Source organism: Ornithodoros turicata, chromosome 4, assembly GCF_037126465.1.
Source record: "Ornithodoros turicata isolate Travis chromosome 4, ASM3712646v1, whole genome shotgun sequence".
NCBI lineage: Eukaryota > Metazoa > Arthropoda > Arachnida > Ixodida > Argasidae > Ornithodoros > Ornithodoros turicata.
Window position 1 is genome coordinate 52,225,044 of NC_088204.1, and position 25,428 is coordinate 52,250,471.

At 44.1% G+C, this 25,428-nt stretch overlaps 1 protein-coding gene across 2 annotated transcripts in view; it reads left to right on the forward strand.

The window, feature by feature from the left end:
* Positions 1–2,284: 2,284 nt before the first annotated feature.
* LOC135391543 (ATP-sensitive inward rectifier potassium channel 12-like) overlaps positions 2,285–25,428 on the forward strand; it is a 111,875-nt gene continuing 88,731 nt past the window's right edge. For both annotated transcript variants that reach the window (XM_064621836.1, XM_064621835.1), the window contains exon 1: positions 2,285–2,497. The gene's annotated coding sequence lies outside the window, so the exon portion shown is untranslated. The remainder of the gene's footprint in view (positions 2,498–25,428) is intronic.

Consider the following 25,428-nt stretch of genomic DNA (forward strand, 5'->3'; position numbering starts at 1 on the left):
GCCTTTATGATTAGTCACAGTCATTCAAAGTATTACAAAAAAGCGTACACGTCTATACGTTTTCGACAAAGTGGGACTGAACATTTCCCCACGATGTTTGTATCTGTCCCTTCTATGTTGTTCCAGCCGCCGAACATCAGTTTCTCTCTTATTTCCCCACTGTTGAATTATCCCCACTTGGACCCCCACTGTTAAATTATGTCCAACTTAGGCCTAACATAGTTTCTCGAGCAAGGACAATAGGCATTTTAAATCTGCCCAATCGTGAAAACTAATAAAAATGACATTTTTGTTTCGTTCTGTAAAGTAATACAATCGTCTTCCTTCTGAACTAAAAGCTTGTGTGAACCGTTTGTTCAAGACTAAGACAAAGGTTCTTCTGCTGTGTATGTAATTACAGTTGCTATATATGATCTACTTTGAACATGAACATCTTCGACACAAGTGTGTCTGGTTGGGTAAAAAACAATATAGAAATGAAAATTTCCAACCAAGGTATAGGACGGGGATACCCGACGTTTCGAAGCCAGTTCGACTCCTTCCTCAGGGGCAACTGTAGTGGATGTTTGCAGCAGCGTTCTTACGTTGTTGCCAACGGTCACTTATATGGTAGTTAAGTTAAAGTTACAAAGTTAAATTTAACAACCAAAAATGTTGCCGCGCAATATACATACCGCGGCTAATTTCGCCTACTGCAACATTCGGATGCAGGCAAGTTTCTATTATTGAACCGGTTCATGAACCGAACCGCTTTTTATTTACATAAGTACCCTACAGCGCCGGAGCATTAGTGTAGGGGTGTGTAGGCATAGAAAAATGTTACAAACTATGTATCAGGAAAATGAATAACAATAATAAACACAATATGCAACAATAATACAAATGCAATAATAATCCTCATAACTGATAAACTTCAAGTACAAAAATATTCAAAATGTATAACAGCCAAAACACAAAAGAAAAGCAACCTCCGAGTAAGTCTTGCAATGATTCTTTTTTTTTTTTTTTTTTTTTTCATACGGTTATCCATTGAGGGTAAAGTTCGGGCCAATCGCAGAATGTTCCGGGTCCGGAGTGAAAATGCGTCCGAAAATGCGTGAGTGGGAAGCTTGTTCCATTCCTCAATCGTTCGGGGAAAGAATGATTTTTGGAAAATTGTTGTTTTGGTGTCGTAAGGCCTTATCTTATATAAATGATCATGTCTGTGCGAAGTATAATGTGGCTGAAATATGTATTTGTCACGAGGTACACCATTTTTGTTATTATAGATATCCCAAAGTAATTTCAATGGAGCGTGTCTTCTTCGCATTTCCAAAGAAGGCCACCCTAGTTCCGATACCAATATGCTTGAACGGATGAACGGGGAATATTCATTAAGAACGAACCTTGCTGCTCTCTTTTGAATTTTTTCTAGTTTTTCGCGTAATGAAGAAGACGGGGAATCCCAAACAGGTGACGCGTACTCTAAGATTGGGCGTACGCATGTTTTGTATACGCACTCTTTAATTTCTCTTGGAGTACCCTTGAGATTCCTACGATAAAAATTTAAAGCTTTGTTGGCTTTGTTAAATACGTTATTTACGTGACCAGTCCATTTCAGGTCGGCAGAGAATAAAACTCCTAAGTATCTGAACTCTTCAACAGCTTGCAAGGTGTTGTTATTTAATGTGTATGCGTGCGGTTCTCGTTTGTACTGGAAATGTACCGCACGGAAACCGCTTAGAATTAACCGGTTGTAACCGCTATAGTTGCCTTCCGGAGCTGAACCTGAACTGAACCCTTATGGTTAAATCCGAACTTGAATCGAACCGGTAACATTTTCGGTTCGACTCTCTGGCCCCAATAAACAATTTGTCTATTTCCCGTAAACTCCTGGTCCACTGCCAATTTTCAGATAAACGCCTTTGTGGTCTCCCGCACCATTTCACTTATACTGATGCATATGTTCATACGTATACTTCATGGACTCCTATTAACTTCTTTAAATACCATCTGTGGTCACGAAACAAAATATTGATCTTTTTTTCGAACTAAATTTTCGCCAGATCCACGTCCAAAAGTACAAAGCACAGCTTCACGACCTCATGACAGCAGACAACTCCGTGTGCTTTCCAACCCATCGCTTTCTCCTACCAAACACGCGACCTCGAATAAAAGCGCAGCACAAACTTGTTAACGCTGCTGCATCACATGGAGCTTGCTATCACTTGTTGCTCAGCGGACGACGCACGCACGACGGTGACGTCGCCCTCCTCTCCGCCAATGAGTAGTCGACTGTCCCGTTTACCCTTGCTCTCTTGTTGCAACTTGTGGCTGCTGGGGGAGCATTCGCAAAACTTTGCGGCCGGCAGTTTGCTGTTTGGGCTGGTGTAGCCGTCGCTGTTGTTGTGTGTGTGTGTCCCGTCGAAAGCCATGTGCATTTCGTGAGGTGTGCTGGATCGTGTTCTACGTTCGGCCCGTTTCCTGTCGGTAGGGAGAGGATCGTCCATAGTCGAAGGTAAGAAAGTTCTCCGAAAGATAAAGGCGAGCGGCGCTTTTTTCTTTCCCAAGTCGTGTTGCTCGACGCGATAGCTTCATTGCGGCGACGTAGCCTTCGCATTCGAGGAGCAAACGGAGTGAGCTGACACCCAGCGTCTCCGTTTATTATTATTATTAAGACGGGACACCCCGATTTGCAGTATTCGGTCTGTTATATTGCGGAAATTGCGGTCTTTAATGGTACGGCCCGTATTTTTTTGTTATCGCTCGAGCTCGCGATGTGTTATTTTTGTCGGTTCTGTTCTTGCCATCGTCAGTTTGTTAATGAAGTGCCCCATGTTCATTCTGTCGTGTGTAAGCTCATGCAACGTCGTTTTTTGACGATTCTCGGGACGTTGCATCACCGTAGCGTGTATGAGGAAGTTGGTAGTTGGAATTCGCGCATGTGTTCGCGAACGGAATTGTTTCGTCTACTGTGCAGTGGGGCTATCACGTACGCGCAGACAGTAACGCTCTGTAACCTTCGGGGAGCCGGAACGTGAGAACATTGCAACTGCTTTGAATGTTTTTCCACGTTATTCGTCATGCAATGAATTCCATGGAAGGAAAACGAACAATGTTGACTCACTGATGGAAACTGGCCTCAGTTGCAAAACAGTTAATGGTTGCGCTGTCTACTGGATTCGTCCGATAGGAGAGAAGAAAAGCCATAAAGTTGCGTGAGAGCATTTTCTAAGACAAAGCGTCGAGTATCTGTGCGTGAACACGTGAAGGACAAAATGAAAACACTCTCTGGTACAATGAACTTCGCTTGCTGACTGTGAAGCTGTGTTACTAGGCTAGGCACCGTCAGATCCAAGGAGACAACCGGAAAGGTACTGTGTCACTACTCTACGGAGGAGAAAAAAAAAGTGAATAGGAAAGAAATAGTAATAATAACATAAAGGGGCGTCGTCGACAGTGAAGGAGGTCTTTTACGACCTTCACCTCCTCTATAACGCGAGCGTACAACGAGGAAGGAAGTTGGTCCGACGGGTTGCTTTCGACCAGTTCCGAGGGAAATCCTGGGGTGTTTTCGGCGTTATGAGGCGACCACGGGTGCGAAGCTGATGCGGCAAGTGGGAAAAGGAACAAAAAAAGCTTCTTCTTTGCTTGTTTCGCAGTCTACGGCATCGCGTCTGTGAGAAGTTGAAGTATTTAGGTTTACTCAGTGATGATCTAGTTGGAACAAGCCCGTATTAAGTAAAGCGAACAGCAGGTTGTACTTACGAAGAACGTTGAGGGATGCGAATTCGGACACAAAGTTAATTGCATGCAAGGCCCTCGTCCGCTCCCTTTTTGATTACAGTTCTGTGATCTGGTTTCCAACAAAAATTAAGGAGTGGGAGCGAATCCAAATAAAGACAGTTCGTTTTGTTTTTAATAAATGCGCTCGTCATGATTCACCCACTTAGCTGCTCGAATCGGTAGAGGTTCACACATTAACCAGTACAGTAGCACTTCAGCGTTTAAAGACACTCTGGTTAATCATTAACGGTCAGTTATGCATTGGTCGATCATTTTACACTAGAATGACGAATAGGGGAAGCTTTCGAAACAAACACACGAAATACATTGAGCATTATCGTTTTCATTCGAATTGTTTAATTTATCTATTTCGTACGCACAGCGCCTTTCGGCAGTACAGTGGGGGGGTACTCACATGAAAACAAGCAATAACATCAGGCCAGCTCACAACAAATGCCCAACAACGATGACTAACATAGACAATACAAAAGTTCTCCAAGAAGTCTACCATATTTACCCACACTTTTGACTAATAATCTAAGTCAGCATGGAAAAGAGGGCCTCATTAGACAAAGCTGTGACGATGGAAGACGGCAAACGACTCCAATCCCTAATCGTTGTTTAAAGAACTCGTATTTTCCTCTTACGACCACCACTTGGAAGTGTTTGCCACAGCAAGCTGTTGATTGCAACTCACTAGCACCATTTACTGACCTTGTTCAAAGTGTTTTGCGTTGAATTTTGTTAGATGTGCACGGATTTTTATAAGATTACTAATAAAATTGCAACTACAACTATGGAGTCTCACTGTTCACTTGTTCAGTGCATTACCTGCTACTTTGCTTGCCAGTCCTTCTATGAAATTTTTAATGTCAGAACTATTCTAAATAAATAAATAAATAATATGAAGGCTTCAATAAGGGTATAAATGAGATAATGGCAAAACTGGCCTGCCAACATTGGACCCATCATGGCAATATTCGCTTGCCGATATTGGGTCCTAATATTGGGCCGGGTTGCAGTTGCAAAATTAGGCCAGTATTGGCAATATTGTCCAATACTGGTCCAGTATTGGCGTGCTGCCTGGGCTATGTCTCATTAGTTGACAGTAAAGGAAGTCAGTCCACAACACGAGTTCTATGCCCAAAGTGTAATCCGACGAAAAGTATTCCACACTCAACATATTTGAGGTATTTTAACCCGTATCTGTCCACATCGTGTTATTTAAACCCCAATTCGGTGAAGTACACCTCCCTCCTTTCAAGGAGGAAACGTCAAAGCTGGAAGTAGCACAAGTAGCAAAGCTATTTCGTATGAGACTCGGGATCTCGAGCGAATTGTACACGATGTTACCTCTCCCTGCTCTTCTCAGAAAGGCATCCTCTGCCAAAACATACATCTCTGGATAACAGAAACAGGTTTTCAACTACTTTTTCCAGTTCTTTGTTTCTCGGTTTTGTTTTTAGAAGTGAGGTTTAATACTACGACACGTGGCAGATGTCCCTAATGGTAATTTTTGCAAGGTGTTCTGATCACGAAGCGTCTTATCATAGGACACTTTGAGAAAATTTATCTTGGGTTGCTTGGAAGATCTTTTTGTCTCTTGGAAATGCTATGTCTCGTGCTATTGTCTTTTATTATCTATACAAACGATGTGGCCTGATATCCCGACTGCAATAATGTAATGTTCGTTTACTAGCGAGGCTACTTTCTAGAAGCCGCTTGAATACGATGGAACACCGGAGTGGCTGACCTCTCTCAACGCTTAAAAACAACAACATCGACACCGGACTGGCGTCTTTATGTCGCCATGCAACTATGATGATGAGTGACGCGGCTGTGGTTGACCACATTGATTGGTGTTGACATTCTGTAAAGGTGCGCCCAAATCTGAGCACACTGCATGCACGTACATCGCGGTTGCTGACGATTGAAGAAAACAGTGACCTTTTCTTTTGTTGTTTGTTTAGATGATGAAATTGGGTGTTTATTCATTATAAGAAAATTTCAGAAACAAAATATACAGGATGGGGAGTACCCAGTGGGAACAATTCTTTTAATTTATTCAAATTAACTTTTGCGACAACAATTCCGAGAACAACTTTCCAGGTTCTCTTCTAAACACACCTAACGCATCCTGAGTGCAGCCGGGAAATGGCCAACGACCAACGTCAGCAAATATTGAACACCGATTAGATTGGTCCCTTTATTGTGTTCTTAGAAGCAACGTAGCCCCTCCACGTCCCCCCGAAAAATGTCCCGTGAACAGTGGCGAAATTCACCGTGCTGCAGCACGCGTCATCCATACCTATTATCATCAAGCGTCATGGCAATATTTGGCCTTGGTTGCTCTAGTGCAATCATTTACCATATAAGCTGTTGTCAGTTTGTAGCTCCTCGTAAGCAGGGAAGGTTGGGCGTTTCGAGGGAAGAAGTGTTGTTACAGCTCTGGCGACGGCTAACCGTCTGATACGTTGATGTAGAAATGGAACCCCCCCTCCCCTCTCTCTTGTTTTTTTTTCTTCTTTTTTTTTTTGCAGCCTCTATCTGCACCACCTGTGATGTGGGACATCTCGTTATGCAAGTGTTCCATAGGCAGTGCTGTAGTTCAGTACTTGTGCAACGTACCCTGCGGTAGAACATTTTCAGCCATGCAGGAAATGCCCGCATTTAAACAAAATGGCGTACGTGAAGGCTAGCTGGTGGATTTGAGTCGTGTGTTGTGTGTCATCCCTCTGTGTGCACAGACTCAGACTTTTACATTATAGGGGCCGCATTTAGAAGTTCCAGATTACACATTTTCGCGGCCGCTTTGTTGCCACTAGGGGTAACCGCTCGCTGCATTCTCTCGGTATCAGATTTTATTTTGCCTACAATCCGCTCGTCGAAGACGGTTGCATTGTTATCGGCGACTGCCTCGGCTTCAGCACTTAAACTCTTAGCATAACAAGCATAAGCCTCAAGTAGTTTTAGCATTCTGGTTCTACGATTAGGCACTCGGCGAACACTAGAGATATTATAATCTCTCGAGATATGGCCTTGAAATCGCCAGATAAATTCATGGTGTACTTCTCGGAACACAGTTCATACAAGGAATACGATAAGTACAGGGTTCGCCAAGATAAAGTAAAAGGGGTTGTAACGACAAAAAGAAGAGGAAGAAGAAAAAGCGCGTTTGGGAGCCGATCTATCCATTGAAAGATGTGTTTTGTGCTTCAATTTTATGAGAATTGTGACTTGGTTCAGTACTTTGTAAAAAAAAAAGGCCAATTGCTAAGCGCCGTGTGTATGCACACTTGGGTAGTTTCGTAGCAGCCAAAACTTTGTGACGATGTTTCATTTACATTTTTTCAATAAAATTTCCAAGCATAACACTCAGTTTTTCTTTGCACCACTTTTAGTAACTATGCCTTCCAGAGTTAATTACGAAGCCCGAAGGTGCCTGTCACCTCAATGGCGGACTAGGATGCTGACAGGAACGAACGGGTTTTCTTTTTTTTTCTTTTTTTTGTAATTTAAGGGCACAGATCTGGAAGCACCCATCTTTTACACGTTTTTAGCACTCCGTGAAACATCAACTGAAAGCTATTATATAAACTGTATGGTGAATCGAAGGTGACCACCAGATGGCATAGCCACCGAACTTTGCGCTGAACGGATCATCGCTATGTGTCGTGTGTCTTGTTGGTGTGTCCCGTTTTTCGTTTTTCCTTTTTTTGTTTTTCTTTGTCCTTTTTTTTTCTCTCTCTCACTGTGGCAACTTGCCGCCCGTCTCGGTAGGCAGATCGGCCTTTCTTTCTTGAGACAATTGATGTTCTGAGGCTGGACCGGCCCTGAACCGGTAATCCAGAAAATGTGGGTTCGAGTCCTACAGCTGGCTAACCTTTTCAGTGACTTCCATCTTTCGTTACTTTCTTTCTTATTTTTTTTCTTTGGATAAACGATACTCCCCCCGTACGTCATTGACGAAACTTCCGTTGTCTGCTGTACTCTGCATTGAATTCTTTGCGAAGCGGACGAAGTACCGTACTCTCTCTTGACTAACCGTTGTATACGTTATGGGTCATAAGCCGCGGGCGGTACGAGTCGCCATGGGCGGTACGAGTAAAATTAATTATTATTATTATTATTTTGTACAAATCGACTGATTCTTGATAATGGCGTTGATCTGGGCACGTTGGTATAATACATCCATGACCAACCTGACTGACTCGTGTCAGTCAGGTCGAGTGTGCATCAGCCAACCTTCCGTCAACTTGCACAAAAGAGAGGTTCAATTCCTCGAAAGGTGTCCGGCCTGATATGATAGTAGCTGTCTTGTTCACGTTCGGCGGAACCAGTCTTGCTTTTGTATATAAGATCAGCTAAAGCCAGTTGCTTGTCATGTTCATTAAATATGTTTACGTTGCTAGTCAGCACTGGTGTCTTGAGCAGTCTTTTCCCGCGTGTTTTTCGCGCTGTGGGTCTATTGAGCCTCACACTCACGCGTCATTTTCTCGGAAGCCGCTTTTATTTGAATGCTTTTTTCGTGACTGTACTCAGGACGAACTGACGAGATCGGATCTCCCACGTTTTAACACACTTGTACACCACTTACGTTGCGCCATGTACACACTTTACGTTGCGAGGCCTACGTTGTAAAGCACGTGATCCGGTAGTGGAGTCAAATGGGACACCCCAAGGCTGTCTTCCGGATGCTTTTATCTTCGTGTGACGACACCATTTGGAGCGTATCTCCTATCCCTGTCAGATGTAAAGCGCATACTCAAATGCTCGCACTGTCTTTTCATTTATTTTTCCCCACAAGCCGGTAAATGTAGGTTAGTTTCTTTAGCACTGGCTCGGCGCCCGCGTCCTTGATGAGCAGATACGGGTAGAATTTGCCACATGATTACCACTATTGCTGGTTTCTTGCATGGACAATGTTGAGCAAACACTACATCAGGAATAAACAAAAAAAAAAAAAAAACGGAAGTCAAATGTAATAAAATTAGGAGTAGATTTACACGTAAAGTTGGTATGCCGTGACGTAGTGAGACCAAGTCATACGAGATAGCCAAGCTGAAGATAAATTATTTTAGGGTTCAAAAAGCGAGTGAATGTATCATCTCTGAACAAATGCCACATTAGACAACATTTCGTTGACCTTCAGGAATTACGATTCAAGCTGAAGTGACTGGCATTAAAAGGCACCGGAAAACTGTCGGCAATCACTTTGCATTAAACGTTGCTAGCAAGACAGCATCGTCACCACCATCACTTAACTGGGGTTCTGAGCGCGAGCTTCGACGTCAGCTTCTGGTCCAAGAGTCTCAAACACGCAGTGACCTATTCCTCCTATTACAATACCTATTGGTGGTGGTGATGATGGTGATAGGGCTCGCCGTTGTCGGCCTCAAAGATGTGGGCAACGTCACAGACTGACGCACTGGGGGAAAGTGCGTCCTGGGCCGACCTCTAAGTGGCATCCTATATGTCGGCGATGATCTATTCTGTTGCCCGAGGGGCCTTGGCCACCAGATAGAAAGAAGCTACCTTCTGAAAGAAATTAATAAAGAAATATCAATAAAACTAGATATTCAGGTTTTGTACCCCTCGTAGTGCTCCTATTCATGTTATAGGCAGAACATATGCATGTGAGCATCTTGTGTGGCCCATGAACCTCAACAAGTTAAGAACGCAGCAATGTGTTTTTCGCGTGAACTTTCAAACACTGCCATAATTACTAATGTGAGGACTAAGATAGGCTCATTAATTCTTACACTAAGTTCAACAGCGGCACACTAAAAATAGAGACGGAACGTTGAGTTGAGATGAATTGGATACATATATAAAAAAGGGGGAGAGACTGAATTTGTCACCTGACGAATTCTACTACTCCCTCAAAGAACCCGCAAATCAATGAACCCTACGGCAAATAAAAAGCTGAAAATATAAAAAGCGGAAAACATCACCCCTCCCGGTCACTGAACTGTATGTGCACATGCATGCATGAAATGAATTGCAAGAAACTATCAGGAACTAGGAACTCGACAACACATGCCTAGACAGCGGTCCTAAAATACAGATTCGATAGCACTGGTCACATGAAGTTGACAAGTGCTGGTAGTGTCGCATCTCTCTTCTTGGATTCCCATACACGCATCATCTTGACTATATCGAAGGTTCTATCGTCTAAACGGTCTAGAGGAGACTTTAGTGTAGCTCTTTGGGATGCATATCTTGTGCAATGCATCCGAATGTGTTCCGTGTTCTCCACAGATGTACACACTGGACAGTTTGCTGAACTAGCCCTGCCGACTTTATGGGGAAACTGTTGACCATACGGAACGTTAATGCGAAACCGATGCAAAAAGTGTTTGTATTGGTCGCGGTATGATGGACGGAACAGAATTTCAGGTCCGGGTCAATCCTGTGAAACAAGGATGAACGTCTGTCGACTTGTAACCATTGTTTTCTGTATATGTCTTCTGTCAGCAATTTTAAGAGGTGTTCATAGCTGACCTGGAATATGTCACCTGGTGTTCCGTTTGCGATAGGTGCGCTATACCTGCTATCTCATCTGCAGCTTCATGACTCCGTATGCAAATATGTCCAGGAACCCATTGAAGCAGTTTGTCGTGGCCAGCATCTACTGTTTTGTTGTATGCGATGAAAATGTCCCGTACTATTGGCCCCATACAGCCACTTCCCAAGAATGACGTTATGGCTTCAAGACCGGCCTTTGCATCGCAATATATGACCCATTGCGCGGGCAGCTGCCGTGCGGCCACATACTGCATTGCCAGCTGAATGGCTACCAATTCCGCTGTTGTCGACGATGTTCTGTGGGTAAGCCTTGCTATTCCTTTTCTGCTATGCTGTGGTACAACAAACGATGATGAAGTATCAGACGGTGGCGTCGTCCCATCCGTGAAAATTGCAATCCTAGCATGATGGCTCTCCATCATAGACACATAGTACTGTTTCAGCACTGGAGGTGGTAGAGCAGGCTTTTGGTGATATACACCAGGAATGGCCAATGCTATACGAGGAAGTTATAGTGTCCACGGGGGATAGACCGCCGTTAGTGTCAACTGTGCATTTGCTAATGCACTGCGATATGGAGCGAGCTATTTGATGAATTGCGAATTTCGACGTGCCACCGTCCTTGTAAGGGGGTGTTTGTGATGCCGCGTGCATAGACGAACGTAGTGCCACACTGTTTCCCGCGTCCTCAGTACATCTAATGGGAGTTCTAAGGCCTCTGCTATAGCTAGGGGATTTGAAGTTGCACAAGGTACAGTGAGACAGACTTTTAAGCTTTTTGATAATACGCTTCGTAGCGTCCTCTCTGACGTGTCCGTTAGTCCATGCAGCACGGGCAAATGGTAGACCATCATCTGCCGAATGAGTGCTTTATGTATTGCGAGCAGTGGCGTAGCCACGGGGGGGCTAGGGGAGGCTCAAGCCCCCCCTACCTGCCACGACCCGACCCACGCAAATCGTGCAAATCCGAGAAGAAAATAATATATGGGGGGGGGGCAGTGTGACGATCGCGAAAGTTCTTGCAGTTCATGACGGCTATCTAAGCAGCACTCGTGAATGGTTTTCAAAGTATGAGCTTTTCAAAGTACTTACAATCTCGTGACACCACCTCATTGGACATGACATCCTATATATGTAATCGTATTGTGAACGCCCAAATAAATTATTTTCGTTTTTTTTTTCAACCGCATTCTGCGGTGTGGACAAGTATATGTGTGTTGTCGCATCCAGGATCAGGGTGGGGGGGAGTTTTCGTATCGAGCCCCCCCTACATTGGAGGTCTGGCTACGCCACTGATTGCGAGGAGAGATGCTGGCGACATCCCCCAGCGGGAGCCGCTGATGCGCCGTAGCATATTGATACGTGCGTCGGTTCTTTTTTGAGACGTTTAATGTGAGCTGCCCACGAGAGCTGCGAGTCGAACAGGCCAAGAACAGGCGATTAGATCCTCTCCTTATTGGTTGGTTGTCAAGTTCCAGTTGAAAAGTCTTCATTTTCTTTCGACTGAAGGGAAGAAACATGGTTTTCTCGACGGATATGCCCATGCCACTCTCCGTTAAGAAGGCGACCCAACAATCTAACGCATTTTGAAGGCGCTGCGGCATTGCGGGCAACTGGACGCCAGAGCACCATAAGCATATGTCGTCGGCATACATACTTATGTGCACGTTCTTCGGCAACCATTGCGGTAGGTTCGCCATGACCACGTTGAAAAGCGGGGGACTCAACACGCCGCCCTGTGGCACCCCGTTTGAGACGCCATGACTGCCACTGTTCCCGTCTTCTGTCTGCATATACACTGACTTTTCTTGGAGGTAGCCTGCGATCCACAGTAGAGACCGCCCTTGTATTCCTAGGCTATACAGATCATGTAGGACGTGGCTGTAACTGACGGTGTCGCGTGCCCTTTTGATGTCTAAAAATGCTGCCGCTGTGATTCGACCTTGCGCGCTTTCATGTTTCACAAAGGTCACCAGGTCTAACATGCCATCCATAGCGCACCTGCCTTTACGGAAACCAGACAGGTATTCTGGAAGCAGCGTCTGTGTCTCGAGGACCCATTCTACTCGACGACGATACGCGACGATGATTCGACACGAGAGACGGAACGGTTATGTACAAACGCTGCTGTATTTTAATTTTTTAGGAATCATATTAAAGTAGAAAACCCGCAGCCATCCATTGTCAATAATGTCAACTTGCTGCTTCTTTCTGATTTTTCTATTTCTTTTTCCAAATTGAAACTGTGAGTAAAGGCAACAATACCGTGTGTTAATAGGAGATAATAACAATGCTCCTGAATGTTGTCATGATTGTTTGTGAAGAATGGCGTATTTTTCTCGCATCATTTTTCATATTTTCAGTAATCGATTTGGAAAGGCAGCTTATTTATCTTGGTGTCTCAAGTGGCGTTTTTCAGTAACGAATTATCCACATATCGTCGGGCTCCACAATTACTACACTGCTCCTCTTTTCTGTGTATATGGCATATTTAATGCATGCTACAGGGGGCATTTTATTAGGATTTATTTTTGTCTGTGCGGTTCTCCATGATGTGGTCCGAGTTCATGTGGGCTGCGACTCGATTTGAGTTTGAGGCCCTTGGTGTATACGTAACTAACAGCTGCGTCTGTTCAATAAACAGAGAAGCGTAGGTTCATGCTGAAAACGGTGTTTGCTCAAGTTGCGTACGGTTAGAGTCACTAGATAAGCTTCACTTAAAAGCTTTATATTAGCTTCCGAAACTTATATAACGACTGTACATTCGGGTCAGATGAAATCAGGTATCAATTGAAAGACGATGTCTAAATATGACGAACCTAACCGACTCTCTTTCGGCGACGCTATTGTTCTGATCGACCGCGTTTCAACGGCGACTGACTAACGCCACAGGGAATTCACTATGATCTGGACATAGGCTCAATATAGGGTACGTCAATATGTAACAGTATAACCATACCAAAGACCTTTGTTGTGGAACAGTTTCACTTTGAGGGAACTTCAAAGAACATACTACCAGAAGCAACTATATGTTGAAGTCTGTCATGCGAACTGTATGTTGTACAAGTGAAACAGTATTTGTTTTCTTCAATTATTGTTTATTGTTTAATCATAATATCTTTACTTATTTATTCTTTCGTCGCAAGATATCGCTTGAGCTTTCCCGGATTCACTCAAGTGTGAGACAGTACGTCCCTACAGATAACCATATGTGGGTTATCCTCGTGCTTTAAATAATATGTCAATGTAGGCATGTGAACAGCTACAAAATTTATCCGTGGCAGCTCCAACTTTCCAAGTGCTTCACACGCTTTCGGCACCCAAGACAAACGAGCTATATCGGGGAAAGATCGGGCGAGTAATAGCAAAAGGGCGAGGGTGCAGGCCAGCTGGTACATAGTGAAAAAACGGCACCCGAGAAAGGGACAGAGGAGGGACTTGTCGTGACACAGGGGGGGAACGGTGTCGTATCGTCACTCCTCTGTCCCTTTCTCGGGTTCCGTCTTTTCAAAGATCGGGCCACTGGCTAGATCGGGGAAAGGTGTGAGCCGGCTGATGAACACGTGAAAGTGCTTCCACTGTTTTGGGGTTCGTTGCAACCGTAGCGGGACCCGTAACTCCTAAATCGGGACGTCTGGTCACTTGGTCACCTGGATCAACTTTGGAAAAAACATTAAAGGAACGGTAGCATCCGCAAACCCACCTATGAAACAGATGTCACTATGTTCGGCATCGACCAACAACCTACTTGGTAAATTTTTCGTCCGAAAAGTGCTTAGATATTAAAGGAATTGCGAGGAAGGAAGGAAGGAAGTGCGAGATATTAAAGGAATTTTAAAGATCGACATCAGCGTGACGTCACCCCTAACAGAAAGAGTGAGAAGGCGACTCTCAGATTAGAAAGGCGCCGTCCAGACGACCATACGGTCGCGGCACCAGTTTCTTAAGGGATTGGTGGTTACAGTATAGATTGTCTGAAGAGCTCCAGTCACAGGGGTGTCTCCTCCAGCGGAGAATGCAATGGGCATACGAGAAGGTAGCGGACTCCAGGCAGGCGTAGAAGCCGATTCACACGTTTTGCTAGAGTGAATATTTTACGTGTTTGCATTAAACGCACACTAACCTGCTCTAAGTACGTCATCACCGCGGGTGTCTTTCCAGTATGACCAGTGCACAAGCAACAGTCTGAAGGTGCTGACGCACTACGTCGTGACTCGGAGACGTCATGCATCCGCTTAAGCCGATCACAGACGTCTTAAGACATGTGGTGCGAGTTTACCTATCCCGAAATATAGGCTCTCCCTGGAGGAGATTCGCGTGTTTCGGTGATCGTTTCTGACCCGTGTCGCCGAGAAACCTCGGATTCGGCCAGAGCTCAAATAGGGTACTGCCATCACTACCGCATCTCTCGGGAACGAACAGCAGGGTGCGCAGTGCCGACTCGCCGAGTTTGCCGGATGCACTCAACGGCTTGTCACTGGCCCATCGGTGGAACTCAATTGTCAGTTGGTGTCGCAGTTGATGTCAGTTGAGAAATGGTGATACCGAGAGGGGGATAGGAAAATTATGCCGCTAATTTCGCGCAACACTCGAAAATTATGCATTTTCGCATATTTTTTACTAGAGCACAGAGAAGCACTGCGGTTTCAATTCTAGCGGACGCGACTCCTCAGGGTTGAGGCCTACAACTTTGCATTTCCGTGGTCAACGTACTGCAACGGAACAGTACTGCTCCCATCATCAGAAACAAGTGTGTTGGCTGAATTGCTTGCTTATCTATCAACGATAGGTAGCAATTCGGAAGAGGCCGGGGTGTTTGTTGACAGAATTGCTTATCTTTTTGATGAACCAAGATTCGAATTGTTTACGTACTCCCCATCGTTCTTCACATACTAGATTGTAATTCACGTGAATATTGTAATTGTAAAGCACAGTGATTCCGAGAACGCGTTGCCCCGTTTTTGCTCCTATAGGGAGCATCGACGGTCTTTGTGGCCACACGATCATATTAAGTGTAAAAATAAAGTGCAAAGCGGACTAATTACGGCTGTAGTTAAAATCTAGAAACTACCTTGCACTAGTTACAAAAGTACATTGGAGTACAAATAATAGCTATAGTGCAATTTGCACAAATAGTTACACGCGTAATTGTAACGTAGTATAGTTGCTGCCCATCTCTGCCTGAAGCATATTTATTTATTTAAGTACGTTAAAGACCCCCAGGGGGTATTACATAACGGAGTGGTGAGAAACACATAAGAAAAGAACAATAGAAACACATAAGTATTACAAAAGTGAAACATGAAATATCAAGTTGATAAGGGAAGAAGACCAGGTGTACCATGGGAAGAGAATGGTGAACCTGAAGCCCTGGATTGGAGGAGGGCAGCCTTAAAACCAGCAGGGTCGTGTATACAAGCAACATGTTAAGGTAGAAGATTCCACTCGCTAATTATTTTACGAAAGAATGATTGCAGAAAGGAAGTGGTATTACAATGGGGTAGCTTAATCTTATGGCTGCGGTCTAGACGAGATGAAATCTAGTTAGCAGGGACTAGGAGACGATCGCGAGCGTTTGTGTTGTGACAAATTTTATAGAAGAGGCACAGCCTGGCTATCAATCGTCTTGACGAGAGAATATAAAGTGACTGCATCGCCAGTGGCAATACCATTTCTTTTATTGCTTTCTAAGTACTATGACAGGTAGTGGGTCTTAACGGGATCTGTATTGCATTGTTTGGCCGTTTTACACTTCCAATCCAGTATGTTGCAGCACCGTGTTTACAAAGTGCGCACAAAATACGTGGAACACCGTCGAGATGCTCGAGCAGGTGCAATACAACCCCGTGGAATTTTTGCTTTCGTTATGCGATACGAAAAATGTTCGTGATTCAGAGAGCTAGCATGTCACGTGTTTCTCTATGAGATTGTATGTCCTTCTCTGAAGAGCCAATATGTCACGTATACTGGAGAATTGCAATAGGTCCGGTACTACGTAGAGGCAATGATACCTTAAGCAATGCAACAATTCATTTTCGCATTTTTTTTTCTTTTTCGTAATCAATCTATCAATCACTGACGCAAAACAGTGAATCTTCCAGGCTATTACCGTTTATATGAACGCTGTACGAATGTCGTGGTATTACACTTTAGTTCACTTAGCTCTTTCGACATGTAACTTGTTACAGTTATATAGAGTCAGCAAGGTAAAGTACTTTCGCGAGTTGGCTGTAGCTTTAAACAAATCACTTAACTTGGTCACTTTACACCAAACTTGTACATAATACTGCGTAAAAGTGTCTGATATAAGATACTAAATACTCTGCGTAAAAAGTATTTGTGATAAAGTACAAAACACTCAAATCTGAAAGTAATTTGAGTAGAGCACTAAATAGTCTAAGAAGTGTTCAGTAGTACTCAGAAGTACGTACTAGAAATACTCAGTAAGTGAAACGCGTATTCTGAACGTGGCCCTACAGATGAAAGCAACAAACTTCATCCGCCATACTTTAAGCGTATCTTTTATTTACAAGGTATTGGTGTCAAGCATTGGTTGGTGAACTTTGGTGATATGTTCTGACCCAAAACTTCTTAATCCCTCCTGTATGTCAGCTCGGGTCTTTCAACTCCTTGCGCGTGTTTATTGGTTTGGTGACCAAGGAAATAAATGTCGGGATTCCCTTGTACCTAACCCCTTTGGGATTCACCTCACAATATGAATAGCAACCGTTTTCTGATGAAGCCTGTCTATTGACAAGCAAGGCAAAGAGTGGTACCGGCCCTATTGTACAGGAAAATGACAGATGCGCAAATTCCCCCCCCCCCAAAAAAAAAAAAAAAACGGAAAAGGGGAAGTTACTTGAGCTGAAAAATCAGGACACTTGCGGCGCCCAACCGCGGTTACATCACATGCTCCTAACACTCAGCAGCAGCAGTTGTTGTTGTTGTTTTTCACCGTAAGCTTCCCTGGCTTGACCCCAAACACATTCCTTCCCACGCTAAACAGCGGCGAAATCAAGTCGCAGAGGTCACAAAGTTATGGAGCACAACACGGGCGCTGAAAGAGGTGCCCCAACAGCGGAATCGTCTTGCAGCCTCGGTTATCGTCAAAGCCGTAGGTGAAAACACCATCGTCTGCGATCGACTACCAACCGGAAGCGAACCGATAGGATAGGATCGAACTGAACACGATCGTCTCTGATACCGACGGCATCGACGTCTTTCGTACTTCGTGCTTTGTGTAGTGCTGGACCGTTGGAGTTCGCCAGGACTGGCAAAACCCACCGACGATCATGGACCGTGTGTTCACTTTGATCGAATTGGAGACTACATCTAAGCTCTTGAACGCGCACTCTGCAGTTACATCCCTAGCACTGGTGTTGCAGAAAAATCCTTATGCGTAAGTCAGGAAAACACCCAACTGTCCTTTCGCCTGCTAAGTTGCTGTAAGTAAGCTGTATGGAAAAACTGGGAAGGAGAATGGTTTTGCATTGTCTGGACTGGTGGCTAGGAAGGGTATGTCCCATCTGAATGTGGTGGACGTTGTCGCAACCGAAGTTCTATGTGGATTCATACAACAACATATAAATTGATGATGTCATAATGGGGAAATTCACCACATGGGGTGCGGCCCACTACCCTAAGGCATAATGAACGGAATTAGATGTGACATGATAATGAGGCGATGAACGACGCTGAGGTGAGTGGTCGACACTCAGCGGAATCGGTAGGTCAACATTAGGGGCGGCAAAAACATCAACAAATTGGTAGACAGAAACACAACACGCACGCACACACACACACAACACACAAGGGTATGCAGGCACATTATATATGGACGCAGTTATTGACCTTCTCTGTACAGCGATTACATCATGGCGAGTACGATTACGATCGGTTACAGCCATTACGAACATCATGCTGTTGCTCGTCGACGGACCATAGTACCTATGTCTTGACACCAATCGCGGCACAGCTTTGCATTACTATACAAACAAACTAACTTATAGGTACAGTTCCTGTGCACAAATACTAACTAGTTATACGTGCAGCTACAACTAACTTACTTACTCCACAGTTACTTTCCAAAACGGCAACAACAAGGAGTCCAATTCAAAAACTTTTATTCTAAAACATTTACTAGTGTAACGTGAACTACCTGTGCCCGTTGTACTGGAGCAACAGCTGCTGCTCCATCCCCATCTATACATATCCCAGTGCGGTGGTAGCCGCAGCTGGCGTCCGGACCTGTACAGTGAGTACAGATGAGTCTACGCACTAAAACATCCATTTGGGCTTCTTGGTACATTGCTAAAAGAGACGAACACAGACGACACAACATAGAGCACTTATGTTGTGTCATCTGTGTTCGTCTCTTTTAGTGCTTTCATCGTCAAGGGAACGTCACCGATGGGATGAATACTAACGTTTACGAGCACACGGTTAATACTCGTAAATGACAGCGAGCATGGTATGCGAGCAAGATCAAAATGAGTTGCTTTTGCTGATTTATATCTAATGAAGTATTTCGGTATTTTGAAATACATTGTATCCGTGCTCGGTCAAGAATTTGTGACACGAACAGTAAAATAAAGGATGGCTGCAATACATAGGCTGGGTATCACTTAGAACATAGCCTGCGTTGCGTGAGCGGGTTGGGTTTGTTTAATTGGCGATTTAATCACCGCCCGCGCGTATCGGCAACATGTATAGACCATTTACCTGACGGTCGTTTAAAATTTGAAAAAAATCAATTGGGACTGCCCAGCCTGGAACTGGACCTGTATAGCCAATTGGAACTTAGGGAAACAAATGATCATTCCAGTTGGTCCAGATAGTCCTATAAATTACCAGTTGGGAAGCCGAATTGGAGAGGTTGGACCTCCCAACCCCACTTGTGAAGACCACTTGGGCTCAGTTGAGTCCAGTTGAGTGGCATCGGTACGAATTACGACTTCCAGCTGGACCCATCCAGTTTTTGACTGGGTTATGTTCGTTTATTGTACTCGAGCAACTCGACAGTCAAGAGAGTTGACTCTTGGTGGGCGAAAATACAACGGCGCGGCTCTCCTGATGTTGCCCTCGTGGGTGTGACTCGTTCTAAAATTCGAAAATTCGAAACCTCATACGCCACAACTCAGACTCGTGGGTCGCGCGAGATGAATAAACAGACACGTCGTTGTGACTTCACAAACACCGAGGAAAATCTGTGGAGATAAAATGTGCGTGCGTGTCATCTCCTGTGCATACGCCCTTGTTTTCTGGAAAACATGTTCTGAAATGCTTTAGGAATGACTAAGGTAGTTACCTTGGAAAAATATATTTATTAAATAATGAAACTTCACGTTTTTTTTCTTTAGTGTTACGAATACAGAGGCGGTGTTTTCGAAAAATAATGTATTTTGATTGAACAGGAGGATTTTGCTGTGAAACGTAACTGAACTTTTAGATCGGTAATCTTTAATGTTTGAATGAACACTCCGTAGGCTAGCGTAGACGTAAGAGTCATTCAATAGATCCGAAATCGCTGGGAAGTGATGTTATGTATAAAAATGACTCGAAAAAAGTGCCATATGTCTGACAGAGGTGGACTTTTCGGCTTCGTTGTGCCGATTCGTTTACCCTCTAAAATGTCACTGCTCGCACTGACAATACCCTCCATGGTATAGCATACCCGTTCTTACTAGCCCTTTCTCTAGTGATTCTGGCAATATCCCTGTACAAACCGAGAAAACGGGCGGTTAGGCTTCACTGAGGTGCCTCAGCGAGGAAAATGTGTCCCTTGAAAAAAAAATACTGTTGCTTCCAGTGTAAGTGTGGAAAAGTTACTACCTACTGTTATGTAAAAGAAACTCAGTTCAATAATATGACAAAAGCCTGCCCCGCGGATCGGGTCGTGTCGGTATCCAGCTGATGCATGAACAACTTGACGACACGACATCAGTTCCGCCAAGATTTTCGGGATAACGGTGAAGCAGTAAAATAAAATTAAAAAAAAAGAAAGAAAGAACAACAACAACAACAATGGGTATTGTCGTACAGAGGTGATCATGTAGATGGGTAGAAATCCAGCGAACCGGTAGGGATGTAGGAAGGGAGTTGCCTCAGGACAGAAGCCGCCGATATTTCGAACAGACGCTGTTCTTCTTCTGGGCGGTGATCATGTGTCCCGCAAAAGAAAAATAGTTGTAAATTCTAATACTTATTTTACTTACATGATGATGTTAGGCTACCTCGGGTATTGCCGAGTTGTATGCCAAGTTTTTATCAAGCCTGCTAGGTTCAAAGACCGCTGTCATTGAACATGCTAAAGATTCCCCTGTCTCAAAATGGTTGTTTGGTGAATGTTCTGTGTTCAGCTAATACAGTTGTTCAGCAAGAGTGGTCTAATATCCATCACAGGTATAATAATTGCATAAAAGAGACATTGCTGTTCATGATTGAGGAACATGTCTTGAAAGGGGGGAAATATCCTCTATCGGTAGATATTTATTGCGGGGATCTACCTTTTAGACATTTGAGGGTGTGAAAAACAGAAAAAGAGGCTCGGATGGGTACGAATGGGCATACGTCGCAACGCGAAAATTATCCTTTATTCCGATGCTTGTTCTGTAGTCCTCTGTTCCAAAGAAAGGGATATGTAAGTAACGAGATCAAACAAAGAAATAGCCGGCGGATAACTATCGAATGAAAAATCGCGCCAAAACCGGAGAGACCTTGGCGGCTTCACCGCGCGTCTACCGCGAGACTAGCGGCGGGCGCTATAGAAGTGAATTAGAAAGATCTCCATTTTTCGCGGGTTTTGTGGCCGTATCGTGTGCGAAGTGTTTCCTTGATTCTTTCAGAGAATGATGTTGATGTTACTTTCTGCGACTTTCGTCGAGTTCAGTGCCACGATGAATCTTGAGGGCCTCATGTTGATGGTACAGCTTGGGACAAAAGTTGGAACACCGGTTTGGTGTCGCGTTTTGTCGCATCGGGGAGTGACACTCTACACTGTTAGAAGAAAAATGTATATAAAAGGTATAAAAAGGGTATAAATCAGGGCTAAAGTACGACATTTATACCTCATTACAACTGTCTATACCGTGCTTAACCCTTTTGTAAGGTATAGATCACTGAGGCTATACCTTCCACGGCAGCTGAGGGTATAATAAAGTACTTCTCCATTACGTTTATACCTTCAGCATTTTGCATACCTTTTCTTCCGCAACATGTGGGATCACATTAATTTGTGACGGCGATTATATCATCTCAGCTAAACAATAAGTTAATTTAAAAGCATAGCCAGTAATACAGTAGCATTCTAATTAGGTTGGGCAGTCACATCTGAAACCTATTATTTGTTCCCAAAATAAATAAATCTACACGCCCTCACTTCTTAACTTGCTTCCCGGGCGAAGGATGGTCTCCACCTTGCGTAGTCGCGGTGTGTTAATTGTATATGCATCTGTTATTCAGCTAATGCCAACTGCTTCTGGAAATATTTTTCCTAATATCTGTTGGTGTTGCTTCTTGGTTTCCAATTTGATGCTAATTGTTGCTTCATTTCTTTCCTCTCCTATTCACATCCATCCTGTGTAAATTTGTGCGCGAGCGTCTCCAGATATTTTCTTGTTTCGTTATCGTTCCTTTGGTTCTTTTTTGTTTTTTTTTTCAAAATTTCTGGAAAGATCGGCTAGGAAGCCGCCACTCGAATTTGATGCTGAAATAAATGGAATATTACTGTTTTCGTCAATCATACCACAAGGTATTCGAAATAGGGATATGCTTATACTCTGAGGGGCAAATAATATACCTTCAGGGAGGTATAAAGATAGTATACCTTGAGGAAGGTATAGCGTTTATACCTCAAAAGGTATGCGCCCTGGGACAAGCCGTTTATACCCCAAAGAGTGTAAATTTTTCTAACAGTGTAGCAGCAAACAGGAGCGGACACACATACTGAGAAATGGATAGAATAGCCGCGGTCACTCTTTTCTTATTCTACCTCTTCCTGATAGCTTGCGCGGGACCGCTCTGAAGAAATACGCCAGTGCCATGTTCCGTAAACTTTTCTTCCAAGCTGTACCTGTCGTTGTCCGTGCTTGCTACGCGTTTGATTTGTATTTCTGTGGCCAGTACTCATAATGAAAAGGTGCCCTCTATTGCGAATCCCGATCAAGGGTAACGGCTACATCCACACACGGTTAAGACAGCATTTTTCGTCACTACAGCTCTTCTGTCCCCAAAGAATAGGTTTTAGTGCGGATAAAATAATGACATTACTTCAGAATTGACTGGAATGAACTTATTGCCTCAGGAATATTGTGGTTTCATAGGGGTCTAACTCTAATAGACGGTTGTTCTTCGCTTCGAGGTATTGTGTGTTTATGTGCGCGAATCAATGTATAATGTCACGTGTCAAGATGTCATTTTCCGTTATGTAAAACTATTCTAACACCTCTTCGAATCAACCCATTACACCGTTTACTTGAACCACTTTTTAGAAAACGTCCTGGTTTGGTTGTATGCAAGGTGAACGGATGAGTTTGAGACTAGCAGGAATGTTTCAATACAGCCAGTATGTTTCAACCAACATGCCCTTCTCGTTTGATCTCTGTTGTGCTATCAACGACATTTATTCGTAGAGAGCTTTTACCATGTACTATAAGTAATTTTATCAAACTCTACTGGAAAGAAATTTAATTTCTTGAATGGAACTGCGGAATACAACAAGGCGATGTAATGTTGTTTGCCAGAATGAGGGAATTTTTCATGCCAGATTTACCCCATTCCATTACGAACCCAAGCAGCACGCCAATATTGGACCCATATGGGTTGCCAAGATTGCCAATATTGGACCAATATGGGGAGTGCAACCATGCTCCATATTGGACCAATATGGGCTGCCCATGCTGGCGAGCCCATTTTGCGCCAATATTGCCAATATTTCTGTAGTGACACCAACGGGGAGTCCGTGTAATAATAAAGCATTATACTGTATATTATTCACCATTGATAACACATTTATCCGATTTTTGCTTTTTTATTTCTGCGGATCTAATTGATCCACGTTGCACATGATTACAAAAAAACAAACACGGCATCGCAAAAAAAAACAAAAAAAAAACAGAAAACAACCGAAGAACTACGCCCGCCTTGCTGAAGGACACAAGCAGTCGTATTGCCAACTGTAGGATGGGACAAACGAAAGCTTGCCCACATCACATTTCAAAAATAGTACTGCTCTCGCCCTAAAAACGAAGAGCACGATCAACTAGTGCTAGGCAGGCAGTCCCACGGAACTCCCAATGCCATAGATCAAAAAAAGATCTTCCCGGAACAGCGCCGCAAGCGGTACTGCCATAGATCCCTCAGATGCCTTCATTAGGATCGCAATATTCTGTGAACTAAAAATTTTCAACCCGCTCCGAGAATATAAAGGAGCGAAACACTTTCGTGACGGTGATGAACATACGCCAGAGCAATTCACACTGCTTGGAGCAACTTGAACGCACCTAATTTTACAGAAGAGCCCTCTCTTGCTATCAGACATTGTGTTTTTTACTTGACCTGCCGCAATTCCGTTATCATTACAGCAGCCAGCGACATTTTAGCCAGGGTGTCGAACCGAAACGTTTTTCGTTCCGGTTTTCGTTCCGGTTACATGATAAACAATCCGGTACCGGTTCTGCTCCGGAGCAAAAAAATAACGGTTCATACCGGTTTTTAACCGGTTCCGCTTCTGCTGGGAATATTCATCCCCACAAAAAAAATCAATGTTACAAAATGTAAACCCGTTTATTCCGCATACATGGTATTTAATATTAATCGACAGCTGTGAAATTGGTAGCTCCTGGTTCCTGTAGGTTACTGTCTGTTCAAATGGGCTTTCTCCTTTCTTGAAGCACATGCTACAAACGGGCTTGTTTGTCGTGATGTCATACGTAAAGTACTTTCTTGCTGGATTGGAGCGATCGCGTCCCATCCGAATGTCTGTCTAGCCAGCAAGCACCACCGTACGAGTAGGATGCAAATCGAGGAACACCTTCACTCACAAACGCGCTCGACGGCTCCGTTTTATTTTCTCCGTGTCCTGTCCACAACAGAGCTGCCACTTCGCACGGGCTTGCCCTCGCGTATACCTAAATGTATTCAACTTAGCTGCACTCCAACAAGGGACGCGTTGCGCGACATTACCGATAAAGAAGCCGTTATGCAGCCCCCTTGGGTCGTTGTTTAGTTGAGAAGAGTTTACGGGGATCAAATTAAAACGACCACTACAGCACATTGCTAGAGAGCCACATGTACCTCTAAGTCTGTGTGCGTGCGCGAACGATAAACTATGACAAAGGGAGCCTAAGAGTCATAGTATACCGACATACATTCCACCGTAACCGTAACCGTCGTATGACATGACTTCAGAGCACACGACGTCTGTTTCATTCGCCTATCCGTAGTCCAAACCGGTGAAGTTTTTTCTTGGACCGAAAACCGTTAAATATATTTTTCGGTTTCCCTCCTGAGCGAAAAAAACGTATACGGTTTCGATTCCGTTCCGGTTCGCACCAAAATAGCGTTTTTTTCGGTTTTCGGTTCCGGTTTTCGGTTCGCTCTGACACCCTGATTTTAGCCCTATGAAACGTCCGTTCGAGCTGTCGCGCGTGCGCATTTGCTGTAGGACGCGTGATTTCGCTCAAACAACCAGCTCGCTCTCAGTAGGCTCGATCGATTGGCATTGGCATCGCGAAGGAAGATGGCGGCTATTTCGAGAACGTGGAATGTTGTGTTGTCGAATTCTAGCGAACGTTACATTGGGATTGCCAAGTACGTTGACTGTTTCGAACAATGTGTATCATCTGCGGGAAGTTGTTGGATGTAACGATGTCCTGAATTGGGTATTGCACACGCTTCAACGTTCAATCTCGCCGTGCTGCTTGGGCATTTGTGCAACACGGGTACGTACCATTTTCTGTATTTTCAGGCAATATGGGGTGTACGCGGGCAATATGGGGCCCATATCGCCAGGATTTTCCCAATATTGGCTCAAAGTGGGCAATATGGTCCCATATTGCCAGGATTTTCCCAATATTGGCTGAAACTGGGCACTATGGGGCCCATATTGCCCAGTTTCAGCCAATATGGGGAAAATCT